This window comes from Hippichthys cyanospilos, chromosome 19 (assembly GCF_059441005.1).
Source record: "Hippichthys cyanospilos isolate Australia breed blue-spotted pipefish chromosome 19, RoL_Hcya_1.0, whole genome shotgun sequence".
Classification (NCBI taxonomy): domain Eukaryota; kingdom Metazoa; phylum Chordata; class Actinopteri; order Syngnathiformes; family Syngnathidae; genus Hippichthys; species Hippichthys cyanospilos.
In genome coordinates, this window is record NC_142387.1 from 13,714,251 (window position 1) to 13,739,551 (window position 25,301).

General features: G+C 47.2%; 1 protein-coding gene across 1 annotated transcript in view; it reads left to right on the forward strand.

Annotated features, from left to right (window-relative positions):
• Positions 1–1,380: 1,380 nt before the first annotated feature.
• Positions 1,381–25,301, forward strand: part of LOC148408040 (cadherin-20-like) — a 43,428-nt gene continuing 19,507 nt past the window's right edge. The window contains exon 1 of the mRNA XM_088402254.1: positions 1,381–1,545. The gene's annotated coding sequence lies outside the window, so the exon portion shown is untranslated. The remainder of the gene's footprint in view (positions 1,546–25,301) is intronic.

The window sequence follows — 25,301 nt, forward strand, 5'->3', positions numbered from 1 at the left end:
TCCATCCACGCCTCCATCTGAATAAATAATGGCTTCGTACTTTACTCGTTGTACGGAATTCATCCAAACGGGACTTGGAGTTGCTCAGCTGGGCTCTCGACTCAATCGGCAACATTTTTTTGACGAGACGGACGATAAGGGGGAGCCGTCGCGCCCGTCCGCTGGATAGGCCGACGATCCATGGAACAAGCGGAGTGCGGTTTTTACGTCTGTTTTATCCGTAGAGGACATGGAGGACATCTACATCAGTGGATCCTTGATCACAGGGATCCTCTTTATCGGATTTCTGCTGCATGGAAACATTGAGAGTGTCGCTGGATTGGAGGAGAGGCTCCAGACCCATTTTGCATGCATGACCAACGCTCAGACTCAGACCACGTGACCTGAACCACAAACTTGATCCGGTTCTTGAATCCTCAAGAAGAACGTTTGCCATTATGGAAAAGCTGATGGCTCGCATCGAAGGATTCATTCAGAGTCTCATGCTACCAGCTCGAGTTCGATCACATTTATCGGCCGTAACAAATCTCTATTGGGACTTCTTCCCCTGGAGGACAAGGAGTTCTCAAGATACGACAATCTTTCCTTTCTCCCCCTATCAGGTGGCCTGAAAACTGTTGGTCGCCCACCTTTAATCGGTGCCGCTGGTCCTAATCTTCACCGTCGGGTCATGCCGTCTTTCCCTGTCAGTAAATTGTGTTGAATGTATCTCGGACGGTCGGAACTCGTTAAGTCGAATTTTTGTTGCCTTGTACTGCAGGTAATGACAATCCCGGCGCCGAAAGTTGGTGCTCCCTCTGAGGTGGTGCCAAAAATGAGTGATCTCTTTGAGATAAAAGCGTTTCGAAGGCCTGAATATCTAGATCGGCTCAGTAAAGATCCTCTGATAACAAAGAGACCGTATAGACTTGACGTGAAAAATTTTTGCTCGTGATTTGGCGCCTAATGATTCAATTTGTTCAGCGGCTTGACTCATTTGCCGACCATAAATGATTCATCTGAGGACGGCTAGTAGTAAACATTTACTTATTTATCAAGCATATTCCTCTTTAATGTTCATGTTTGTTCATTTCCTCAAGGCGGTGTGCGGCGAGCGGCCCGATAAAGCAATCAGTCACCCCGCCGAGGCGCGATTGCGCCTATCGCCGGGGTCGCATCCGCCGTGACGCGGGGGTGAAGGGGAGCTTCGAGAACAATTCCAAAAGTGGGAGAAAGTGAGTCGGGAGTGAAGCAATCTCCAATCCCGCGAGTTAATTTCAGCCGCAATCGGCGTGTCTAAACATTCATGAGGCGAGCGGCGGCAGGGTTACGCGAGGAGGAGGAGGGAAGGGGGAGGGAGGATGAGGGCAGGAGGAGGATGAGGAGCGCCGGGAAGGCAGTCAGTGCAGGCGGAGGCGAGTCGGCGAGAGGAAGTGTGCGTCTTCCCCCGAAATTGACTTCCAATCTCGTTTTTAGGAGCGACGGCGAAGGGAGGAGGAGGCGCCTGTCGCGGCGAACGTTTCCGAGAGGAACGAGGCGAGAAGTTGAGCGTCCACTTTTCAAAAGGTAACGCGGTCTTGTTTTTGCTGATCTTGTCACAAGGTGAGCAGTTGGAGAAAGTGACTAATGAGAATTCGTCCGTGGGTTGGGGGCTGGCGGTTGATGGGGGAGCTCGGTAACCACGGCAGCCGCGGGGGACATCAGAATTTCTATTTTTCTGCCTCTGAGACACAAGGCGGCTCTGCCAAGTCCGCCGCCGCCGAAGAGAAAGATTTCATTGTGCGGTCGATTCATGACCCCGACCAAACCCCCCCACTGTGCCGGACTGACTCGGTCCAGTGATGCCGTTGTTGCATCAACACTTTCCCGTGCGGAATATTAATCCGGAGTTTCATTCAGCGGCGCGGGGTCATTGCGCTCGTCACCTACTGTACACAGATTCCTCACTTTAATATTTCAGAGTGTTTGGGGTCAGACTAGGTCAATACCTCAAACCTGGTTTTTATGGAGAGAACCTCCATTACTAATGTGGTTATTTCGGAGAGTGATTTAAAAAAAAAAAATCTGCATCAAAAGAACCTTTACATGGCAGCGCTGTGTGACCTTGTTTAGCATGCGGGTTTTACAGTTCTGAAGTTCTGGGTTGAGATTTAGACTTTGGTGTGGAGTCTGCATGTTCTCCCGGTGACTTGTTTGTGAATGTTTTTGCACATTTTAATTCCAGTTAGTTTAAAATATCTATGCTGACTTAAGAGTCGGATGTGTTAGGAATTTTGTTGTTATCGGCTGCATAGGTTGATACTTTAGGCTTGTGTTTGGTCAACGATGTATTTACATACCGCATTTTATTATAAGGTGTACCTTCAACGAATGGTGCCTTGTAAATATGTTTTATATATAGGGCGCACTGCATTATAAGGTGCATAGAACAGAAGCTGCACTAGTGGCTGGGGTTGCGTTATACATCCACTAAATGAAGCTGCGCTAAAGGGAATAGCAAGAAAACTATCATATGTCAGTCGAATTGTATTACCGTATTTTCTGCACAATAAGGCACACTTTCAACGAATTGCACATTTTGAAAGCGTTTTCACATACATAAGATAAGTCAGTCAAACCTTTTTAATAGGCAATCAGAAGTAAAGAATAAAAAGATTTGTGCAAAGTACCATCTAAAGAATGGGGAAAAATACCGCGTAGCATTGTAAGTAAATGCAGCTAAAATGCGGATAGCGGGCCGCAAATGGCCCCCGGGCCGCAGTTTTGACACCACCGTTGTAAACAAAGCTCATTTGTCAAGGTAGCGCCGCGGGAGAACGGTCAAACATCAAGTAACGGGTTTTTCCACCCGTCGTGTAACTCCCGTCTTTCTTTCGCGGCCCTTTTGATATGGGACACCCGGCGCGGCGTGGCGCACGTCGTCATGGCGATGGCGAAGCAAACAGGCTCGGGGGGGCTCGTCGAGCAAGATGATGAAGCGCCGCGCCGGGATTTTGTGCGCTTTTTCCACAACGCTCACGCTTTGCGCGCAAGCTTTGAAGGCTGAGAATGGATCAACTTACCTCCGGGCCCGTGTTGCAACTCCGGCTCAAGCCGGAAAATAAATAAAAAAATAACAAAGGCGCTTGAAGAGAACACGCAGGTGCTTTGGTGAGGAATGAGAAGCTTTCATACGCCGTGTTTGGCCTCCCGGACAGACCCCTGCCATGTTTTCTTTTTTTCATATTTTTTGCGAGGTCCTTATTCGGATCAAGAGGGTACAAAGCCCTCAAAGGCCGATGCGCGTTTGCCGGTTTCCATTTGAATGAAGCAGCTGCCGCAACGGGCCGCGACGTCGGGCTTGAAGAAAGCAATCAGCGCGCCTCCCTCCGTCTATTACATCAAGTAATTACATCCAGTAAGAGACACCGGGACCGCCGCCGCTCAATTAATTGCCATTGATTCACTTCCTGCTTCCCTTCATTTCGTCAAGGACGTACGTAGAAAGAACAAGTCTTTATGGAGTCGTCCACGGCGCTCGCTCGTTGGCGACTCTGCGCGTCCCGACCGGGTCAACTGGGTCTTTCGCATCTGTAGCCGTCCATGGCAGTGAATGAGTTAAAAGCCGCCCCGCTCGTTCTGGATCTTTGACTCCTATTACGTAGTGAAAGGGGTTGAACGTGGCGGTAGGGCCCACACCGGGTCCAATCCGTTCAATCATCCGGCCCTTGTTTTACTCTCAAAATTTGTCTCAAAATGTATTTTTTCATTTGTAAGAATTTTTTATAAATCTTTTTATCCCACTGAATACATTCTTGTTTTGTAAGAAAAAGTACATTGGAAAATTATAGGTTCGATAAATATAGGTAAATATATAATTAAACGGTTGATTAACTATACTGTGCCTAACTACATGAAAATGTATTTGGCACGAACGGTCAGTTTTTACATTTGATATCATTTCAGCTTTTAGGCCTTGTTAGGGCGCCATCTAGTGGCCTCCGTATAGTCTAGTGGCAATCATGTTTTAAAAGTGTCATTCACCTTTAAATTGAACCTGCAAATTATCCACGTTGTGGTCCGATCCTTTGGTCTTTGCATCCACGGAATTTCACGTCAGAGGGAAAGGATTGAAAGAAGACACCGGGGAGCTGAAATTTCACCCAGGCCGTGACATCGGGTCAAAGTTACACTTAGTTATCACACCACCGGGAGTGTGCCATGCCTTGGCGGAAATACCGCCAGTAGAATGTGGAAGGATTTGTCCCAAAAATGGACACGATACCGCACAAGGGGGAATGATTTGTCTCGGGCCCGAGATCATTCCTGCCTCGGGCCCCAACTGACCCCTCACTTTGCCTCAACTTGTACCTTGCAACTTGTCCTTGGTCCTGGACCGGAACGCACGCGTACGAGCCGTCCGTCCCACACGCGTTTGCTTTGTCCGTCTATAAAAGACGACCTCTGGACCAGTTCCCACCGCTCGCTTTGCTCCTGGAGCGCTGACGTGCGGCTATCGCATTGACGGCGATGCACTTAGCACACGGAAAACATCAAATGCACGCACGAGCGCGCCTTTTCGCAGGGGGCTCATACAACATTAATCATCCGCATCATTTGCAGCTGAGGGACACCTGAGAAAGTTGGCTTTCAGACGGCTAGCTTTTTTTCCTCCTGATCTGCTATGGACCGACACAATCGTTATTTGAATATACCGCACTATAAGGCGCACCCGAAAACCTTCAAATTTGTCAAAAGCTGACAGTGCGCCTGATAGTTCGGCGCGTAACCTGCGAAAAAAAAAAAAAATTAATCACCATGTTAATTATTCCATATGCACCGCTGCATTTCAGTTATACATTGAATTTTTACAATTACATTTTTGAAAACACCGTTTGAAATTTTGATACATACGCTCCAATTCTGAAGCAATTTATATGAGGACAAGGCGCAAAAACAGCAAAAAATTTTCAAACCTTTTTCCCCACTCTATTCGAATGATTTTGTTTGCAATTTGATCAAACACAATTGTTTAATATTTAATTGAATCATAATGACATTCTTTTAAACTCTTGATTGGTCTCCTGAACAGTCTTTTCGTGTAATCAGGAGACATTTTATTCCCCATTCTTCAGATGGTACTGTCCACAAATCATCTTTATTCTTATCGTTTTGTTGATGTTACCTCCATCTAGTGGCCGCATAACGCATCTGCTGCTGTAGCTTCTATTCCAGGTGCCTTATAATGCGATGCGCCCTATATATGAAAACAGTTCTAAAATAGGCCGTTCAATAAAGGTGCGCTTCATAATCCGATGCGCCTTATAGTACGGAAAATACGGTAGTTTTGATTTGTCAGTCTGAATTTGCATCTGTCTCGCCAGTGTTGACTTGAGGAGACACTCTTATATCTGATGTGACAAGCCATCAGTCTTTCTATCCGCCGCGCTCATTAAAAGCGCTTTTGAAGATGCTGGTGCCAGAAAATGGAATAATAACTCACTGCTTTTAACTTTTGCTGATTTTATGTTTCCGTCTTTGTTTTCATTCGTGTTTCTGAAAAAGTCCAATCACGTTTTGTTGGTTTATAGAAAGAGTTATTGATTTTTCTGGACCCCCTGGGTTGACAGTTTATTAAAATGAACAAATGAATAATTGTGTGCTGGCTGGGGCACTAGGCGGTTATGAGATTTTACCAGGGTTTTTACAGGTATCAGCAAATTTAATTTAGATGCGGTGACGGAACTAGTGGAGTTTTCTTTTCGGATTAAGAGCAAATTTATTGGAATATAAAACATCCTATTTCTAAATGTCCTAGCAACTCCTTTGCGAATTATTGTACGCCTTTGCTTTGTAAACTTTTATACAAATATGCTTTGATATTACTGATGCAATTTTCTGCTCAGGGGTACTTACCAAAAAAAAAAAAAAAAGAGAAAAGATACGACTTTGAGAGGTTTGTGAATCACTGGTTTTGAACAGTGTTCCTCAAGAAGGAATATGTGAAATTGGAACTGGGTTTCTGCAGGTATCTGCAAATCTAATTTCACGTTAAAAAAACATGCCACAAGAGCAGTTGATTTTTCTTTCAAAAAAAGAGCAAATTAATTGGAACCTCAAGCACCTTATTGCTAAATTGTCTTCTAGCGACTTCTTTCTGCAGCAAAGGCTTTTGAGTCGTGAAGTTTGATGCAGACTATCATTAGTGATGCCATTTTTTCGGCAAAACAGATGGCGGTGTGCGATTTATCTTCTGGAGTTGCGTTTGGAAATAGCCCTACAAATGTAGTCCCAAAGTTTAATAAATCAACACAGATGGCACAGCAATCGTTGAGGTCTTTTTTTTCTTCTCTCTGTTAAAAAATTGTTTGCTTAGGGGTTACTTTCCGGTAAATCTTTGAAAAAAAGGTCGAGAGGCACTGATGGAAAAGGAATTCTCCGGATTTAGACATCTGACATTAATCCCGACTCTTGCATACATCTTTCTTGTTTTTCATTTTTTTATTTAATTCGCTGACGTGTTGTTTTGTGTGTGGCGTTCAAGCGCTTGGCGTGCGACACAAAGCAAAGCGGAAGCCCGCCGGGTGCGGGGTGGTGGATTTGTCAAAATTTGTCATCTGAGTCAACATCTGGCGGAAGCCGAGCGAAGGTCTCACGCCGAGCCCCCGAAAGCGCCCGTGCCCCGCCGCTCGCCAACGCTAGCTAGCGCTACGATGCTTTCCTTAGATGGGAAATCAATTTTCAATCATTCGCACGCAGTTGGAATTCGCATTTTTTACAGAACAGAACAAAGTCGAATCTTACTTTTCTTTCTCTGGGTAAAGAATCAAATCCAATCTTTCATACGGTACCACCGATGTCCACGTAGTCTTTCACAACGTCTTGGAAGACGCGTCAAAATGCTTGAAATCGGCCGCCACCCTCGGGGTGGCCTCTTCCCATAACGCCGGGCACAGAAAGACGCAAAGACAGAAAAGCGCGCGGCCCAACTCCAACCAATTGCTCCCTCCGTCAAAATTATTCTCCGCGTTTTGTGAAAGCCTGGCATCGGATGGCCCAGGTGTAGGAAATCAAAGAGATTTAGTCATCAAGCCCTCGAACAAAGCGTAGCGTTTGCGGAGATAAGTGGCGCTTCGTGAGACGACGAGAAAAAGGCCATTTCCCTTTTTCTCTTTAATTGAGAGCGCGGCTAAGGTTGCGGGTCGTACGCCGCGCGCCGGCTTGTCGTTTTCTTTGAGTCTGCGGGACAAGACTGAGTCGGGGGGGGGGGGGGGCGTCCTACATGCGCCGGTTGTTTACGGCGGACTTGCGGTTCAAGTCAATTGTCAACATGATTTATGGAGATGCGGGCCATCTCCGCGATGCCTCCTCAATCTTCCCTGACGAATAGCTCCCATCAACCCCCGTGGCCGCCCTTTGTTTCCCTCGCCGGCCAATTTTCAGCCGGAGGGACCGGTTTAATCCGCCGTCTTTTTTTCCACTGGCGAGTTTATCCCCGCGTTATAATTTTTAGCCCGCAAATGTGGCGGGTCAGAGGTTCCGAGGCTGATTGAAGGAAAACTATGTTGAGGAAGAGGAACCAAACCGCAGGTGTTTGGGAAGTTGGCTCCAGCACCAGTCACCAGACTCGACCAGGACGTGTCAGATGCTTAAGGCAGACTTGAGTCTTCCCGCCGCAACTCTTCACTCATCTTGTGGATTTAATGAAGCAAAGGGGCGGAGGATCATATGGAAGGAAAATAATTCTTGGTGACTTCAGCCAGGTTGATGTCTGTGGAGTCCAAGTCAAGTTTGAGTCAGAAACTACAGTGTACATGTCCAGTCAGAGTCACAAAGTTCCAGTCCAGGTCAAGTCGGAATCGCAAAGGTATGAGTCCAAGTCAACTCAGTCGCAAAGATCCCAATCCAATCAAGTTTGTGTCAGAAACCAACAAGTATAGGTCAAGTCAGAGCCTCAAAGGTCTAAGTCCAAGCCAGGTCAGAATCACAAAGACTCAGTCCCAAGTCAACTCAAAAGTCACAAAGTTCCAAGTCAAGTTTGAGTGGGAAACCACCGAGTATAGGTCAAGTCAGAGCCTCAAAGGTCCGAGTCCAAGTCAACTCAGCCTCAAAACTCCAAGTCAACTCAGAGTCACAAAGGTCCGAGTCAAATCCTAGTCCACCAGATCCCAGTTCAGCTTCAACTTGAAGTCCAAGTATGATGTCAAGAGTAAACCTTAAGATTTTTACGAGTACAAAACTGACACGGTGCGGCATGTGGCAGAAATGGTCTTTCACGGAATCTGTATTTTAAGACCTTTATGTCCAGTTCCCCATGGGTGATAAAACCAAATTGTTACACCCAGGAATTAGCTGACATGACTTTTCGGATCCGCCGAAGCGTTGGGTATTTTGATTATCGTAAAAACCTTATTTCGAGTTTCTTTTAAAGTGGCATCTTAATTCTCAGAGACAAGTCAGAGTCAAATGCCAGGGAGTCTTAGTCAAGTCCCGGACGACAAAAAAAAAATCAAAACGTGTCGACTTGAGTACCGCATCCCAGAACTTTCGTCCCCTGACTTTTGTGCGGCGGATGGAGTGGGCGGAGTCTTTGTCAAACCGCCCGGAGGCCCGGTTGGCTTCGTAATGAAGGTGTATCGTCCAAACACTTAATGGCTGTTTGGATGACACGCACCACTTATTGTCCCAATCATCCGCTCTCGCTCAGCAGCGCCACTTGATTAATGTGACTGTCGGGATAAAAGGCCGCGCATATTAGCGAGGTGATTACACCGCCCGGGAAATTCTTTGGAAAATAACAGAAAGCCTTTGCAATTAACACGCTAACTTTTTGCAAACTTTGCCTATTTAAGTTTTTTAATTGACTCCCCAGCCCCGAAAAAGAAAACGGGGTCTCCGGTGAGCAATCAGTTTCGTCTCCTGCGCAGAGTCTCGCGCGGATTAAGGTGAATTAACGAAGGCCGGCGGGAAGATGTGACCTGCGCGGCGGTCGGGATCGTGCGCTTGCGAGCGCTCGGCTAGAAAAAGAAAACCAAGACAACAATGCGAGAGAAGCCAGACAAAGGTTCATTGTTGAGACTTAATGAGAGTCCCCCTTTCAAAGGACAACCTGTCGCCTTTCACTGCGGAGATGCTGCAGGAAGGAACAAAAAAAAAACTCGGAATAATGCTAATGAGGACGTAAAACAACAAAAAACCGATGCGCGGATCCTGGTATGCATTTCAAAAAGGTTGGAACCTTCTTAGGACTCCGCGTCACAATAATGCTGATGAAAACGAGCTAAGAAACTGCCCCCCAACTTCAGATGAAGCTAAAGTTCAGGGTCCAAAACATGGCACCGGCTTTTCTCTGTGCATGTTCTTTTCATACCCCTGTGGGTTTTGCGCCGGTATTCCAGCTTTTTCCAATATCACAAGAACAAACGCATTAAGTTTAGATGACACAAAATTGTCCACAGGTGAAAATCTTTGTTTAAATATGTCCAACGATGGACTGGGGACCAATCAAGGATGTTTCCATCCAATCCAGGGCTGTAGTACTCAAGTCCATACTCAAACATGTTTTTGTTTTGGCCATCCTGGACTTGACTCCCCGGTGTTGGACTCAGATTTGTCTTGGACTGGCAAAATGTCTTTTTATTCCTGAAAAATAATTTGATCCTTCTAAAGATACTTGAAATAACGTTTTTCAGATGATCAAAACTGTCATGAATTCATCTGACTGCGAGTGCCTTTGTGACTCCAACTTGACTTGGACTCCGACCTTAGCGACTCCGACTTGACTCGGACCCTGATCCTAATGACTCTGACTTAACTCGGACTCAATAAAGATGGTCTTAAGTGCAGCCCCGCACAATCCTAATTTAAAAATAAAATCAATTTGCTGCACCAACACGTAATGCCCCATGACAGTGGAGGACATTGTATCCGGCAAATACTTTCTGTGGAATCCGTAACGCTCTCAGGATCATCAGCTTGAAAAAAAAAGTCCCAGCCTTGCCTCCCCCTCTCCTGGCGGGACGGTTCTTCACGGTGGATTCTCCCGGCGCAATAAGCGGGACAAAGCGAAAGACGAACGCTGCGCTTTTTGATCTGCGCCGGGAGATTTCAGGTTACACGGGAGGAAAGCGCGGAAATAAACACCTTCCTCCGTCACAGTACGACGTTATCAGCGAGCCAAGTGGAAGCCCAAACATTCCCAATCCCGATTTCACGCACGCAAACAAACAGAGACGCAGCCGGCGCTCAGCGGGCGCTCCGTCGCGTTTGCCGCTCCAGCCGCGTGATTCGCGTCGACGCGCTCGGAGAGGCGCACCTGGAGGACGTCGCGCGGGGTCACGGGAGGGGGACGCTCTCCGGGAGGGAACGCCGCCAAGGATCGGACGAGGAGGCGGAGCCGTGACATTTGGCGGCGAGCGCTGCGACGGAGTGATTAGGTCCCTTCTGACAACTTGATCCCACCTCAGCAAATCCGATAACAGCTTGGTGTTTAACCTCCGACGACCAGTCGACGGGCTCCGAGGCCTTCGGGACCATCTGACAGAAACCGGTGATAATGGACCTACCGTATTTTCCGCACCGGGCTCGCCTGAAGGCCTGCGATTTCCTCAAAAGCCGACAGTGCTCATTGTCAAGCCTTTTTACAAAATTCGACTTTCAGAACTATTTGGAGAACGTGTATACATCTGCGAGGAGGCATTTCTTCTCATATGGTCATATTGACCAATTGGAATATCCCGCTTGAAACGGCGGCGTACGGCGCCAAACGTTTATCATTTACCTTTCTTTCTACCGTCAATAAATCACATTATATCCGTGTCGAATCCATTGCAGCTTCTTAGAGAAGTTCAGAGAGAGGAAACGCCACGGGGCCTTTTCGGAGGTCAGGGATTGAAGCCCGCTGAGATATTTTTGAATAGCCTCTATGTGCAAGATAAAAGAGAGCCAGAGTCCAGAATGTCACCCAGGTCGTGAACCTCAGGCGACGAGCAGATGGAACACCCTCCGGCCCATTATCTAACTTTGTGTTCCTCCCGCTATGTCATTCCTGCCGCTGGTGCCGACCCCCCGAGTATTTTTATTTTTTTTTTGTGGGAACAGAGCTTCTTTCACTGTCTGCCAGGAGCCGGTACTCGGGCTCCTCCTCCTTCGGAGAAGGCAACACTAGAGGACTGACTGAATGGACACAATGACAAGATGACATAAATTAAACTCTGCTTCAAGCACGGATGAGGGAGTAAATAAACCAGACAGCCTTAGACGCTAACCTGATTGGACGGCGTTTCGCCCTTGACTTTCAGACGGAACTTAGCGGGACGTAGCCTTGCAACAACAACAGCTGCTTGGCTTGCAAAAACTCTCCGTGTATCCTTCTCCAATGTTACGTCAGAAGCCCTAACCGGAGTTTAAGACCTGGCAGACACTCGATTCATTTGCGCTTTGCTCGGCTCGACCTTAGGCTTTTGGCGCCGCCTCTGGCCGCCGTTGGTATCGCGTTTTGTAGTGAGGAAGGACAGCGCGGCTTCAATTGATATTGACCCAAATTAATGGCTTGATTGAATTGACATTTTCACGACTTTCTTTCGCCAAGCATTTAATAATACACAGTAAGTTTGGTCCCTTAAAAAAACCGCAAGAAAAAAATGTATCTTTGGGGTTGAATGAGTTAAGCTGCGCATTTCGTTTGAATTCTTTCCAAAAAAGTTTTAGATCACGGCCTGCAGAATTTCCCACAATCCCCTTCGCCCCCCCCCGCCCGCCTCCTCCTGGACACGCTCTGATGTGATGCGTACAAGCAGCAAGACAAAGCGCAATGTCTGCCAGGCGCGTGTTTGTTCTGTTGCGGAGCGAAGGAGAAGATGAAGAGAAGATGTCAGGATTGATAGCCAGCTTATCTAAACCTCATTGATTTCCGCGTCTTCTTTGTAGCCCGTGCAGAAAGCCTTGCCAACAGACTCACCGGGAACCTTGTCAGAGTGGATGAGACTGATGAGGAGCGCAGGAGGACGAAAAAAAGAAAAGAAAAATACAAATCTGTCCGCCCACACCTTCCGCACAGCAAACACATTTCCCCTGTTTAAACAAGAGGACGGCGTTCCTCCCGGCGGACGCGGCGAGGTGTTTGTGCAGAGCAGAACGCGCGTAATTGGCCTCCATGCCTGCGGGTCCGCGAGGCGAGCGTTTGACCCGTCGGCCTATTTAAGGAGCATGTCCGCCTACTGAAGCGCGGAGGCCCAAAGCCGGCGCTCTCCAAACATTGGAAGCGGACTCGCGCATCCAACTGATGTCACCTGGAAAACCATCCCGCCTTTCAATTATTCACCGGCCGCGAGTGCCCATCGAGACGCCGTATCTTCGGCTCCGCTTCCCGCGCGCCGCGCCGGGGGAAACCGACGGGACTACAAATCGTCACGTTTCCGTTATGCGGACAAAGCAATTATGACCCGGGTTGCGAAATTGCCGGTATTTTCAAAGTGGGATGTTGTTTTTTATTATCCTGGCCTCATCATCTCCCAATTTGGACTGACTTTGAAAGACTCCTCACATCCTCAAATAGAAATATGTATTTACTTCCAACCCCTGAAAATGTTGCATCAGCCCTACACGTAAATATGTCCTTCGTTATGTTCAAAAATGTTCAAAATGCAATCATAGCAAAAGTAACGACGCTGTATATTTCGATATTTATGAATTTGAAATATGAATAGCACGTCCGCCTCGCAGTTCGAAGGTCCCGGTTCAAATCCACCTGCCTCCGGCCTTCCTGCGTGGAGTTTGCATGTTCTCCCCGAGCCCGCGCGGGTTCTCTCCGGGCACTCCGGCTTCCTCCCACTCCCCGAAAACATGCACGGCAGGTGAAATGGATATACTAAATTGTCCTTGGGTGCGTGAATGTTTGTTGTCTCTGTGTGCCCTGCAATTGGCTGAGGGTGTCCCCCGAAGCCAGCTGAGATAGGCGCCTGCGACCCCTGTGCGGATAGGCGGCTATAGAAAACGGATGGATGGATGAATTTGGAGAATTGTGACTTTTGAAGACTTATGGGAGTCCAGGCTAAGCCAATCATCGAAGTCATTGAAAGGCTTTCATAAGTTGTCATAAGTTGGCCGCTAGCGCCACCCGGTGGTTTTGGGGCGTCAACACAAACTTCTGTTGTTCACAAACATTGCTGGCGAGTTGCGGGAGGTAATGATTCTATATACCATAGGTGTGGAACTCCAGTCCTCGAGGGCCGGCATCCTGCGTGTTTTCCGGTTTTCTTTCCCCAACACACCTGATTCAAATAAGTAGCTCATTAGCAAGCTCTGCAGGAGCCTCGAAATGATCCCAATCATTTGAATCCGGTGTTTTTGAGGGAAAGGGTTTGAAAACATGTAGGATACCGGCCCTCGAGGACTGGCGTTCTACACCTGTGCTATATACTGCCGATATAGCAGTATGGTAAACAGTACTGTACTTTGATTTACGAGCGCCAACTTTTCCTGTTTGCTCGTGGACAGAAAAGCTCAGCTTACGTACGGTCGTTGTCCCTTCTTGCCGGAATAAGTTGATCCAAGCGGCGCGGACGTTATTCAAAAAGTCATTTGTACCTCTTGACAGGGTTGTCGTTGCGACTTTCAGCTCGCCATACTGACGAAATAGAGTCAGAAACGGGACGTTTAGCCAAGCGGCCGTCCTTCCGCGCTTTGAAGACACTTTGAAGACTCAAGCATGAACGGCTGAATTGACCGCGCGCGCGATGTATGTCTCCTTCCTCCGAATATTCTCCGTTCTTTTTCATTATAAGGTTAACCTTGAAGACGGGGACGCTCACGTGGCGTGACATCGTAAAGACAAACGACTTCCCGTCCCTCCTTGCGAGGACGGGAAAACATGACGGGAGTCGTCACGTTTCTTGTTGACGACGGCGCGTGGGATTATTCTTCGGCGAGGAACAAAAGGGTCCACCCGCCGACAATGGAGTACGGCTCACGTTGCGGCTGAGAAAGTTGCGTCCACGGTGATGAATGAATGTCACGCTGAGATGGGAACCGTAAGATGATGCCAGAGTGTCCTCGGGCTTTGGAACCTAAACTTATTCCGTCTTTTAAGATGTGACGGCGTGATATCAGACCGCGTCGCCAGTTTTTTTCAATGCCTGCACGCACTCGTATTCGGGTTAAGGTTGGGTTAGTGTCAAATTCCTGTAAGAACCTCGCGACGGAAAGGCAAAGCGAAAAAGTGCACTGCCATCCATGTCAGATATTTAAAAGGTTGGAACTACATGAGCTCTTGTCAATTATGTTTCATCAGCTCCAGAAGATAGAATCTCTTTGAAAATTTGTGACAAACGACAATGCGAAGCCTTTTGAAATTTGACACAAGTGTTCGGCAAAAGAGTCACCATTATGCGAGAGGTTGCATCATTTTCCAATTCCTTTGCTCTTCATTCGAAAAGGAAATTGAACGTGACTTTAAAAAGTGTAAAATATTTGCTGATACCCCCCCACATACCCTCTGAAGTGCCTTTACGTGTCCCCATTTGAGAACCTCTGGTCTGTAAAATGTTCACGCTGTTTTTGAAGCCCTGCTGGAAATGGCTTCTCTGAAACAAAATGGCTGACTTGCCGTGTTTTTTTTGTTTTTTTTTCACATAGGTCTGTCCACAATCGATCATTATCTCACGACGGCTACGCGAGCCCCGTGTTTAACGTCTTCATTCATCTTCCGCCGTTAGCAACGTCCCCGTCCACGCCTCTGCCACCTGCTCGCCACGCCCCCCGCAGGCCGCCAGACAGTACTGCGTCTTTTTAACCCTCGTGCAACATTTTGACCATTTTTGGTCATTGTTTTCCTCATCATTCTGACACTATTTAAGCTAAGTGACTTAAGCACGTTCATGCAAGTGCGAAGTGGTCGTGCCTTGGTGAACTTTGGAATGTTAGCATCTGAGTGAAATTTCAGCTCCCTAGTGTCATCTTTGACTTTGATGTCAAATACTTGTGATGTAACACGGTAAATGGCTCCATGTCCATCTGAAAGGGAGGTCTTGGAAGTTTTGGGGTGCGTAGGCACCAGGTGGCGACTTGTGGAACTGCGCCGGCTTGGAAACGAGCCGCGTTGCGCTTTTATCCTTCGCGGACGCGAAAGTCATCGTTAAATCAACTTTACTGCCGTGCACCTGGGTTGCCAAGTGTCATTGTCGCCCTAATGGTGATGATGAGATGCGTGGATAGTTTTTTTTTTTTTTTTTTTGTTCATAAGGGTCTCGATTTATTTATGGCTGCAAATGTCCTCAATCTGCTTATCAGTTTGATAAGCGCATGAATATTCTATGAAATGACATTATTTTCACTTTAGCTGCTCTCACGCGGGATCGGCGACAGTTTGCTTTTGTTGGGGGGCCCCCGTTTGAAACGAAGACGTTTATGCGGCGCGCCTCGACTGACTTTTTAATTCCGTCAACACGCCGTCTTTTCTATTTACCTCAACAGACAGTCGATCCCCCCACTTAGCTCTTCGTAGATCAATCTTCAACCTATTTAGCTAATTGTTGGCACTTGCGAGCCGCCCGTAATTCATCCCAGAGGTGTGCGGGGTTCAGACGTAGGGCGAGGGGTGGGCGGCGCAATCTGTCAGCGGGTCGATGGTATCGGCGCGGGGAAGTCTGCGTGCCTCAACGCGTGTTTATCACCACGCGGCAGAGGAAAAGGAAGCGGGCGAGGGGGAGGCTTATTAGTCCCGTTGATGGATGGGACAGATGCTCTCACCGCGCTATTAGTATTATTACGACTTAGCCGGCGTTATCATATTGCTTTTCCCACAGCGGCGGATTGAAAAACGGGAAATTGCGTGTAAATAAGGGGCGCCGTCACCGAGCGAAAACGCCATAAAATGATATTGCGGCCCGTGTTGCAAATTTCCCCATTGTGAGGGCCCTAAATGTGATCTTATCTGGGGACGGGGTTGGCGGCTCCTAGCGGCTTCATTGTTAGTCTCAAAAATGCCACGTTGTTTTGCAGCTGTTGAGAAGCGCTGGAGCCCATCTTGGACGAAGCTCAATGCGCTTACATTGCATTAAGCAAGCTTGTATTTTTGGTACGTAATCATGGACCTGACTGCCAAAAAGATTGGTAGTGAAAGGGTTAAAAAGGGTTTCCGTATATAAGGCGCATAGAATAGAAGCTACAATAGTGGCAGGGGTTGCAACATGCATCCACTAGTTCGACACCTAACTGATTTTTATCGTGGGCCACATTGTACTTATAGTGTCTGTTAGAGGGGCAGAATAAATCTAAAAATAGTCTAAAAAAGCTTCAATTTTAACGTACCCTCTTTAATTTCTCTAAAATACTGGAAATTTAGGACTTAAAAATAAAAAAAAACGTGTCTAATAAACACCGTTTTTGCTGGTTTACGTAGTTTTGAAAACAGATGCCGATAAAAATTGTTCAAAATATAGATCGGGAACAGAAAATTGTTAGTTTTGAAGACAATCTGCAAGTTTAGCTAGAAACTTGAAATCAAATCAGCATTTGGGGGGCCACATAAAATGATGTGGCGGGCCGGTTCTGGGCCCAGGGCCTTGAGTTTGACACCTGTGCACTAGAGGGTGCTGCGCTAAAGGCAACAAAATCAGATCAGTCAGTCAAACTTTATCCACAGACAATCAAAAATGAAGAATAAAGATTATTTGTGGAAAGTACTATTTGAATAACGGGGAAAAAAAAACACCTCTCGATTACTGTCTATATCAATGCCAAGACGATTCAAGAGTTGAAAAGTATGTAATTATGTTTCAATTAAATATTCAACTTTAAAATATCATCAAATTGCAATCTAAAACCTTAAAATATATAATTTTGTTGATTCAAAAACGTTCCGCATTTATTTTGAGGAAAACGCGCTTTCTTTTCCGAGAACTCGCGTTTTCCGGTCGCCCTAACTTTTCAGCTGGGGGCTAAAAACGTTAGCGCTTTCGCTGCCAGTCAAACGCCCGTGCGGCTAAATCGATAGCAAAGCCGAACGGGGGATTGCGGATCAATTGCGGTGACGAGCAGGCCGGCGAACAAAAGCGCCGCGGCTTTGCACCTGAAAGGTGTACGGCGCCGCATCCATTTTTTGGCGCGCACACAAACAAACCAGACCAATTTGAGTCGTGCTGAGAAAATACGCTCACCGGTTATTCGGCGCGCTCTCCATTAAAGCTAATTACATGTTAGCGGCGCATGCTGCAGACGTCTTCTATTCATGCGTAGCGTTTCGCACTTTCGATTAACTGCCGCGATGCCTGCGAGCTTCTCAGCGGGAGTTTCAGCTTGGCGTGACTCAGACTTTCATAATAATCAGCCCGAGATATCAAAATGCGTGCGCTAAGCGGCAAGGTGCCCGCGCGATGCTGTCGAGTCCTGAAAGGAAGATTCGGTTCCCCGCGGCTCCGAAACCCGAGCGGGATGCGGAAAGGCTGTATGGAACTTGACGTTACGGCGCGGAAGGCGCGACTCGCCGTTCCAGCTCGCGCCTCGCGCTGCAGCTGTCGGGCCTTGCGCATCGGTCCGTCCAACGATTGGCGGCGTTTGCGGAGGCGCGTCGGCGGGCTAACGAGTGCTCGTCGAAGCCCCCTCCAGAAGTGGTCAATACCGTGCCGCGCGGCGAATTGACAGAAATGCAACGGTTGTGCAGTTTAGCGTCACGCGTCTGATCTGGTACAGTGCCTCCAAAATGGGGAACTTGAAGGCACTTCAGGGGGCGCGTGAGATTTTTCAGCGGGTATCGGCCCATCCTAGAAATGCGTATTAATTAGCACAGTGTGTTTGTTTTCAAATGAAGAGCAAACGAATAGGAACATGAAGCAACTTACTGTTGAATTGTGTTATAGTGACACATTTGAAAAATGCACGCCTGTTTTGTTGAGCTCAATACCGTCTCACGTTGTCGTTAGGGGCACAGTTTTAGCGCCATGAAATGAATAAGAACAGGTTATGGTTCCTTTCAAACCCAGAGCAAATGAATTGGAACATGAAGCCATTTCTAAATTGTGTTATAGTGACTCCTTTGCAAAAGGTATGCTTAATATTGACACACATTGTTATTAGGGGCGCAATTTTAACATAATATGAAAACGAACGGGTTGGTTTTCTTTTCAAACTAAGAGCAAATGAATTGCAAAATGAAGCGACTTACTCCTATATTGTGATTATAGTGACTGGTTTGTGTATGCCTTGATATTTTGAAGCTTTATATTGACGTATATGTAACTCCCCAATGCGAATAAGAGCAGTTTTCCTTTACAAAGTAAGAGCAAATGAATTTCAACATCAAGGAACCTCCCGCTAATTTGTGATACAGAGACCTGTTTGAGAAACATTGTATGCTTTTATTTCGTTGTTTTATACTGACACAAGTTGTCATGAGTGGCACAATTTTAACTCCATAACATCAATAAGAACAGTTTGCTTTTCTTTTCAAAGTAAGAGCAAATGAATTGCAACATGAAATAACTTACTACTGAATTTGGAGCAGCCAGTTTTTAGGTTGTTTTGTGCAAAACGACCCTGAAAGTGACCCGAAAACTCGGTCGGTCCTTTGTGACCCATTATTGGGTTCGAATTCTTGGAAATCGAACGCTAGGCCAGTCCCGCACCAAAATGGCGTGTTTCCCGGCGTGACTTTGTGCCGGGTGCCTCGTCGTTACGAGAAGCGGTCAGTCGGGAGAGCCGTTTTGAGTAAATGATGATCCATTTCCCGTAATGTCCTTTGAATACGTACGGCGAAGGTTTTTTATCCGGATTTGCTTTGCAAAGCGGCGACCCGCTTTCGCCGCCATCGCCCGTCCGGAAATTTCAAGAGCGGCTCCCCGGCTCGGCCGAGGTCACCGGCGAGACCAAAAAGGTAACATTTATCCCGAGCGACAGGGGAGAAAGGCGGCAATACGGATAATTACGTTTCTACCTTTGCGCGCCGGTCGCATTCATGGCGGTAATTAATTTCATTATTTCCGGCGCCGGCTGCGGAGAGCAGATTAGTTCTGTGGGAGTCGTGGGGATAAACACGGCGTAATTGCTTATTGCTCTCGGAGGCCGCCGCCGATTATAGCTAAGCTAATGAATGAGAAAATATCCAATCAGGTCGGGCGGCGCCGAGGCTCCGCCGGCCTCCGCCGGGCCGCTTTGTTTGCCCGCCTTTTGTTCCGCTCGGCGGGAACTTCGACGTCTGGCTCCAAAACTCTTTCGTCGGCCGAGGGGAAGGCGTCGCCGCGCCCGTGGGATAACGGCCGCCAAATACGGACGCGCTCCTTGACCGTGCGTAGTAAGGTGATTTTTTTTTTTTGCAAAATTCGACCACGGTTTTTTTCCTCAAAAAACAAACATGTATAGTAAGACTTTTTTTTTTTTCCTTCGTTTTGGAAAAAAATGACCAAGTGTTGGAAGGCTTTTTTTTTTTCGCAAGAAACGGCCATGCGTACAGCTTTTTAAAATTTTTGTTTTCCGTGTAGAGTAAGGCTTTTTTTTTCGTAAAAAATGACCATGTGTATGCTTTGTCATTTCTGATTGAAAAGTTTGACTGATTTATCTGATTGTTTTGTTGACGTTCCTTTTATCTGGGATGCATGTTGCAAGCCCAGCCGCTACTGTAGCTTCTATTCTATGTGCCTTATAATGCAGTGAGCCGCTTCTATTCTATAAGCCTTATAATGCGGTGTGCCTTATCTATAAAAACAGTTTTAAAATAGGCCATTCATCGGTGCACCTTATATTCAAATTAACCTTATAGTGCGGAAAATCCAACACTGTAAATTTTTCAAAGTAAGAATAAATTAATTGGTACAGGAAGTAAGTCGTGCACTCCGGCTTTTTTTTTTAAATTGTGAATTGTCACCGAGTACTTCAAATACATACTAAACATTTAACATATTTATTATTGCTAAATTGTGTTAGACTCTTGTACAATGTTGTTTGACGTTATTTTGTGACGTTTTAGACAGTTGCTGACATCTCAGATATATAAATTAAAAAAAAAAAAGTCCCCCCCCCCAAAAAAAAAAGGAGTCTCTTTTCAACTGGAGCTGATGACTGACATTTTGCAATATTCACAATGTCCTGAAATATTTCTAGCAAAGATGTTCATTTTCACTGAGTGTATTTTTGACAGCGCGAAAGGCGGCGCAGCATTTTATATCAAGTCGCCTTTCTTTTGTTGAAGCGCATCCGTGTCAGGCATCGAATCCTGTTTTCATCGGCGTGACATACAGTAGGCAAAATTAGCAACCGTCGCTTTCCGCAAATCCTTTTTATTCTTAATTTCTGATTGTCTATTATTAATAAACTTTGACTGTCTCGTTTTGTTGACGTTCCGTTAAGCGCAGCTCCCTCTAGTGGATGTATAACGCAAACCCACCCAAAATTGTAGCTTCTCTTCTATGTGCCTTATAATGCGGTGCGCCTAATATTTTAAAAACGCTTTTCAACAAGGCCGCTCGTTGAAGGTGCGGAATAAAAATACAGGGGTGATCACCGGTCCCATTCTGGCTCACGAGAAGCAGGTTGGACACCCCCTATCTTCTCATGTCCAATCAGGTTTGTGAAAAGCGTCGGCGAGTCAGCTGCGCCGTCTTGTTTTGGCCGAGGGGAGTCTGCCACATGAGCTCCGTCCGCTCGGTTGCCATACCCGTTCTCACTTTCGCGGACCGGCGTGCAGCCGGGCGGAAATCCCCGCCGATGGAGCGGGGGGCAGCTAACGCTAAAGCTAATGGGGTCCGACAGATGCGCATTAGCCGCGCGCGGTGTGCTCCCGTGCGCTGCGCATACCTGGACCCGCGGGCGCGGAAAGCTTCGGGAGCGGCCGGCCTCGGCCTTCCAAATACTCCCCGCGGGCCGGCCGCACCTCGACTTTGAAAGTTTCGGCGAGCTGCGGCGGCTCGCAAAGGTTAGACAAGGGCCGCTCGCCTCGTGACTCCGTTCCCTCCGTTTGGCGTAACGTGAATAAATGACGTGTATTTTGTATGCGAGTCCACACGTGCCTCTAATGCACGGCTGTCCAAACGTTTTCCTCTGAGGACCGCGTACGGATAAATAGAAAGACATTAGGACTACATTAGTCCGAAAACATTAGCATTTAGCTCATTTTTATACTTTACATTACAAAATCATCGGATTAAATCCGTCGGCATTCAAAAATTACCCTCATCTTTATTCCTCATTTCTGATTGAAAAGTTTGACTGACTTACCCGATTGTTTTGTTGCAATTCCTTTTAGCGCAGCTCCATCTAGTGGATGCAGAGTGCAACCCCAGCCACTACTGTAGCTTCTATTCTATGCACCTAATAATGAAAACACTTTTAAAATGTGCCATCATTGAAGGTGCCAGAAAATACGCTGATAAGATTTGACTGACTTATTTGATTGCTTTGTTGACGTTCCCTTGCGCAGCTCCATCTAATGGATGCATTACGCAACCCCTGATGCTACTTTAGCTTCTATTCTATGCGCCTTATAATGCGGTGAGCGCTATATATCAAAACACTTTTTAAAAGGGTAATTCATCGAAGGTGTGCCTTATAATCCGATGCGCTTTGGAAAAACATAATACTGGTTCCTCTCCTGAGGATCCTTGAAAACAACTCCTGCCCAACACCCGCAGATTAAATATCAGCCCTGACATTCCTACACCTCCCCCAATCCTTCATACTCAAAAAAAAAAAAAAAAAAGTGAGCAGATGTCAATCCGGTGAGTGTAAAGGTGTCACATTAGGCCCCGGAGGGATGAGTTAGGAGGGTAATTCTCCCCAAGGTAAGCCCCAGAAGTGTCACATCCCGGCAGAGTCTTTCTGGTAGATTGGTCCCAGGGTCCATAAGGGCTGATTTGATTTCCCACCTTTGTGAGGACCTTTGGCGTCAGATGAGGGAATCCTTCTCGTCTAATTTGATTACCTCGATGCTCACGTACGCGATCAAAGATGTCGCATTAATATGATGGAGATTGGAGGTTTGATTTTTTCTTTTACATCTTATGTGAAAACGGTAAAAAAGTTGGTATTAATGGAAGAAAATTATAACCATAGATAAGGCTTTTTTTGGGAGGGGGGGGGCAAAAATTACCATGTATAGTTTTATATTGTTGTCAGTTTTTTTTCCATTTGTTTTGCTGAACAACCCGACCATATATGGTAAGGGCTTTTTTTGTTTTGAACCCCCCCCAAAAAAACAAAAAAAACAACGCAAAGCCACCCATGATAAGGGTATTTTTTTGTATTTTTTGGCTTTTTATCTCGAAAAAAATACCACGTGGAGCATAACACTGAGCATATTTGGCGTAAAAGGACTTCACACCCTCGTTGTTAGCGTAACGTGCGGATGCACATAAAAAGGCTGAAGCGGCTAAAAACGACGGCGTTGATGGAGCCTCACCCCGAGCGGAACGGCCCAGACGTAGGATGTAGCCCGAAAGTCATTTCCTCCCGTCTGCGGATCAGTCATCGCGCCGAATCGAGGTCAAAAGATCTTCACGCTTCCTTCCCGTGACACAACGGCGCTTCGGGGTCAGCGTCCAGTCAGAGAACCTCTGACCGCCCACCTCGTGTTTTGGGAGAAATAACGACGTTGTTGAGGCGATGGCGTGGAGTGAATGATGTTCTCCTCCGCGTTTGTGCACCTGCGCGTTGAGGCTTATCCCAACGTGGGACCGACCGCCGGATCTCGGAGACTTATGGCGGGTCAATTTGCCTTGTTTTGGGGTTCGCTAGCTCCCTGACTGGCTCGTACGAAAGAAATCAGTTACTTTAGGTAATTAAGTACCTAAACAATTGATTATGAAATGACCTCACTTTATGGAATGAAGTACTCAAGTAATTAGTAATTAGGTGCCAAAGTGATGGACTACTTCAAAGTGTGTTCTTGTACTTTTCTATTACTTTAGATACCAAAATAATAAAATAATTGCTTACTCAAGGCACTAAAGTACTGAAGTTATTGTTAACTTTAGGTAGTTAAGTCTTAAAGTAATCAATAACTTTAGGTAGATGAGGTAGGTAAGGTAGCTAAAGTACCCAAGTAATCGATTATGTTATGAATTTAAGTAATACAGCAATCAATTCATTTTACTCTAAAGTAACCATTACTTTCGTCACTAAGGTACCTTTGTATTTCTTAATAGCAGTTATTTTTAGATCCTGCGTGTGGACACTTTTGGGAGAGAAAGTGTTAAAGATGAATCCTCAGAGAGGCTTTTAATCCATTTAGAAAATATGGCTCATAATTTGCTTCTGGCAATAACTGCATTATAGGGATATTCTTGTCAAATTTTCCTGGAACATGCTGTATTAGGTGTGCTTGCAAAACGGGCGCTAGGTCGGAAGAAAGGTTAAAAAGAGCTTCAAAAGAAGCATTCTGCTAATGTTTGTTTGAAACTAGCGGGGGCTTTTTTTTTTTTTTTGGAGGGGGGGGGCAATTTCCTCCTGTGATCAGTGGCTCAGGACTTGTCCAAACACACACAAAAGCCACAGCGGAGACATGACGCCGCCGCGTTTCACGTTAGACACAATTGCCTGTGGAAAAGCACCCCCCCCGAACCCCCCAACCCCCCCCCCCCCTTCCCCCCCGCCTGCATGCCGAACATGTAATGAAGCGTGCGCCCCGGCGTCTAATTGTTATTCTATTGACTGCGCCGAGTGACTCTGGGTGGACTTCCCCACGTGTGCGCCGGCGACCCCGGATGCTCGCTTCCTTCAAGGGCGGATGTTTGCGACCAGGGGGAATGGACGCAAAACAGCACCCTGTTTACTTATTTACTTAATGGACGCTCGCCGCGCCACGCGCTAAAACGGAGTGCCAGACGTAGCCCTGATGGCGGTGGGGGCGCGAGGGTCGCGGCGCCAGGCAGAGGCTCCGATCGCATTTGCGGCGTCCCGACTTTGAGGGGACCTCTGCGTAGCGCAGGTTCAACCCATTTGGCAAATATACGCATCTTGATGAAAACAAGATGCCCCGCCCCCAAAGAAAAGCCTTCACTTGTACTTGTCGTAATTGAATACACAAAAAAGTCTCCGGGACCTATAATTGAAATTGAACAGGAAGTCAGCCATCTTGAATTGAAACGGACATACCGAGGAAATTGCCGGTCTTGTATTTCGGCAGACGACTCCTTGGGAATTCACCCAAATGAGCTCCAATCTCAATCAGGCACCCTAAACACAAGGGTAACAATAGCGTTTTTGGCTATTCGGTATTCTTTCACGTGGGCGGAGCGCACGCCATCTCACGCTCACTTATTTGGCTTCTCACGTCTCGGAAAAAAAGCCGTCTCTTTTCAACCTTTTTGGATTACCGTGCAGCGCATGAGCGATCGTCTCCAAAAGACAATAATCCTCCAGCGTTTGAATGACATCTTCATGGTGCGGGGGGGGGGCTGTAATCCCGCGCCCCTCCCCGCACCGCCCAAAGCTCACTTGTGTTTGCTGTCAGAGTGAGTGAAGGCACTCATGTGTCGAGTCGCAGGTTAATAAATATTGAAGCGCCATCCATAATGGAGCCGCTCGCTGTTTGCCTTGCATCAGTCACAACACGCCGCCGCTTCAAAAGTCACTTTGAGAAGCAAGAACGGGGCGGGGGCTATCAGAGGGGTCCGAGGCCCCGACGTCTCCCGTCACGTCATCCAGACCCCCGTCGGAATACGCCATCAAACGCCCCCGAGAGCCTTGGGTCCCCCTCCCCGTCGCGCGCCAGTGTAACGCCGGTCCCCCGCCGCGCACCAGGTTAACGCCGGTCCCCCGCCGCGCACGCGCCAACCGTGAAAAGGTCACGCCGACAAGGATCCTGAAAGAAACGGCTTGTCGGGAGCCACGCCGCCCGGCGGGAAGTCACGTGACGCCGCTTAATGTCACGCTTGGCTCCGCCCGACCTTGCGCCCAACGCCGCGTCCGACAATTAAAGCTTCCAGCCAGCAATTACAGAAAAGGTTGCGGCTTCGGCACGCTGCCGTCTGTCTCCACGCCGCCGCGGCAACTTTCCACGTTTCTACCTTACGGAGGTGGCTAAAGTCGCGTTTACCTTGTGCAGTATATCCTTCGATCTTTACATCGGATTATTCACATCAAAGGGAAAGCGTTGAAATAAGACGCTAGGGAGCTGAAATTTCACCCGGATGGTGACGACACGTCCAAGTTCAAACACACACTAGCGGGAGTGTGCCATTCCCTGCTTACCGTCTGCGTTTGCACTTACATGGCTTTTCCCCCTACAAAACCATAACATCATGTTGCACCTGGTAGTAACAAGCATTTTTGGACCAAAAAAGGAGTTTTCGAATGTACCGACTTAAGTAGTCGTCAAAAAAAGTCAAGTACGGCGAGCGGCGGGGCCAGCGAGTACT